Raw genomic sequence first — 2,752 nt, 5'->3', positions numbered from 1 at the left:
AAAAAAAAAAAAAAAAAAAGGGTGAAATTTTCAGTTACCTGTATTCTTGCTTCAAATATTTCTTTTGTCCTTTTTCTCCTTCAGGTATTCCCATTATACATATATCTTATATAGTTGTCTCACAGTACTTGGATATTCTTTCTCACTTTTTTCAGTCTTTTATCTCTTTGCTTTTCAGTTTTGAAAGTTTCCACTAACATATCCTCAACCTCAGTGATTCTTTCCTCATCTGTGTCCCCTGTACCAATGAGCCCATTAGAGGCATTCTTAAATTTGGTTACAGCATTTTTTTTATCTCTATCATTTAAAAAAAAACTTTCTTAGACTTTTTTGTCTCTGTGCATATACTACCCACCTTGCATGTTATCTAGTTTTTCTGCCAGAGCCCCCAACATATTAATTATAGTTGTTTTAAACTTTGAAGCTGATCATCTCAACATTCCTGTCATATCATTCCTGTCACATCTGAGTCTGGCTCTGACACTTGCTCTTTTTCCTCAAAGTGTGTGTTTTGACTTTAATGCCTTGTAATTTCTCATTGAAAGCTACACGTAGGCCAGGTGCGGTGGCTCACTCCTATAATCCCAGCACTTTGGGAGGCTGAGGCAGGCGGATCACCTGATGTCAGGAGTTTGAGATCAGCCAGGTGCCAACATGGTAAAACCTCATTTCTACTAAAAATACAAAAATTAGCTGGGCATGGTGGCAGGCGCCTGTAATCTCAGCTATTCGGGAGGCTGAGGCAGGAGAATCGCTTGAAACCAGGGAGGTGGAGGTTGCAGTGAGCCAAGATTGTGCCACTGCACTCCAGCCTGGGGGACAAGAGTCAGACGTGGTCTAAAAAAAAAGAAAAACAAAAACAAAATGAAAGCCACACGTGGTATACTGGGGTTGGGGCTCAGAAACCAATACAACAAAATCTGGTGCTTTGACATGACGAATTGAAGAAGCCTCAAGGTCTCTCTGACCTTCCCTCATCTCCTGTGTCGGAATCCTATGTCCCTCCCAAAGCACATGATTAGGTTGTTCTCTGAAGTTCCCGTATCTGCCTAAAGTCCAGTGCTGCCAAAGAAAGCAATTACCTCTAGTCCTTTCTTTGAGTTTTCATTAACTGAATTCATATTACAGGAAGAAAGACCCAAGTCTGTCAATAAATCTAGACAGACTTTTGTCACAAACCATTGTCTGCTCTGCAGGCCCCACAGTTTGTCCGAGAAAATTGTACATTCTTCAAGCCCATCAAATTCCCCTAAAAATCATTTCATATCACCTCAAATCATGTACTTTCCCATCTTCCTTTCCCCTAAGAAGACGGGTATATAGTCCTGGCTTTGGCAGCACATATACTAAAGTTGTTATGATACAGAGAGACTAGCCTGGCCCCTGCGGTAGGATGATATGCAAATTCGTAAAGCGTTCCATTTTTTAAAAATTTAATAAGTTTATGAAAATTTTTTAGGCCAGGCACGATGGCTCATGCCTGTAATCCCAGCACTTTGGGAAGCCGAGGCAGGTGGATAATCTGAGGTCAGGAGGTCTGGACCAGCCTGACCAACATGGAGAAACCCGATCTCTACTAAAAATACAAAAATAAGCCAGATGTGGTGGCACATGCCTGTAATCTCAGCTACTTGGGAGGCTGAGGCAGGAGAATTGCTTGAACTCGAGAGGCAGAGGTTGTGGTGAGCCGAGATGGCGACCTTGCACTCCAGCCTGGACAACAAAAGCGAAAACTCTGTATCAAAAAAAAACAACAAAAAAATAAATTAAAAAAGAAGAAGGTAGGCTGGGTGCCGTGGCTCACACTTGTAATCCTAGCACTTTGGGTGGCTGAGGTGGGTGGATCACGAGGTCAGGAAATCAAAACCATCCAGACCAACATGGTAAAACTCTGTCTCTTCTAAAATACACACACACATTATTGTGGCCAAAAGCTTTACAGTAAAAATTAATAATAAATAAATAAAATAAAATACACAAACACACAAAAACTAGCTGAACGTGGTGGCACATGCTTGTGGTCCCAGCTGCTTGGGAGACTGAGGCAGGGGAACTGTTTGCTTGAACTCGGGAGGTGGTGGTTGCAGTGAGCCGAGATCACGCTGCTACACTTCAGCCTGGACGACAGAGCGAGACTCCGTCTCAAAAAAGAAGGGTAAATAACCATCTTTACTCCATGGGATATTGGGTAATCACTCTGTGATTGTTCCCTGTGCATGCTAACAAATTTGTACGCCATTTCTCCTACTAATCTGCCTTTTGTAAGTGGATTATTATTATTATTAAGACAGAGTCTTGTTTTTGTCACCTAGGCTGGAGTGCAATGGCGTGATTTTGGATCACTGTAACCTCTACCTCCTGGGTTCAAGTGATTCTCCTGCCTCAGCCTCCTGAGTAGCTGGGATTACAGCGGTTGCCATCATGCCCAGCAAAATTTTGTATTTTTAGTAGAGATGGGTTTTCACCATGTTGGCTGGTCTCAAACCAGGCTGGTCTTGGACTCCTGACCTAGGTAATCCACCTGCCTTGGCCTCCCAAAGTGCTGGGATTAATGGCATGAGCCACCGCACCCGGCCTGTATGTTGGTTTTTAGTGAAACTTCAGAGGGTGAAGGGGAAGTTTTCCCATAGCTCCTACACCTGGTAAAAGGAATTCCTGTAAAATATGCCTTTAGTAATGTGGTGAAGGAGGTATGGGGCTGGGGTGGCATTCTACAATTCTGCGATTAGCTCTCATTTTTTTTTTTTTTTTT

The 2,752-nt window shown here is 42.7% G+C and overlaps 1 non-coding gene across 1 annotated transcript; it reads left to right on the top strand.

Moving 5' to 3' along the window:
- The first annotated feature begins 1,322 nt into the window (after positions 1-1,322).
- Positions 1,323-1,428, top strand: LOC119473178. The gene has a single exon (XR_005202382.1). It is a non-coding gene; the product is annotated as a U6 spliceosomal RNA (small nuclear RNA).
- Positions 1,429-2,752: the final 1,324 nt, after the last annotated feature.

Source organism: Cebus imitator, unplaced genomic scaffold, assembly GCF_001604975.1.
Source record: "Cebus imitator isolate Cc_AM_T3 unplaced genomic scaffold, Cebus_imitator-1.0 Scaffold136, whole genome shotgun sequence".
NCBI lineage: Eukaryota > Metazoa > Chordata > Mammalia > Primates > Cebidae > Cebus > Cebus imitator.
The sequence above is the reverse complement of the archived record's forward strand: the minus strand, read 5'-3'. Positions and strand labels throughout refer to the sequence as shown.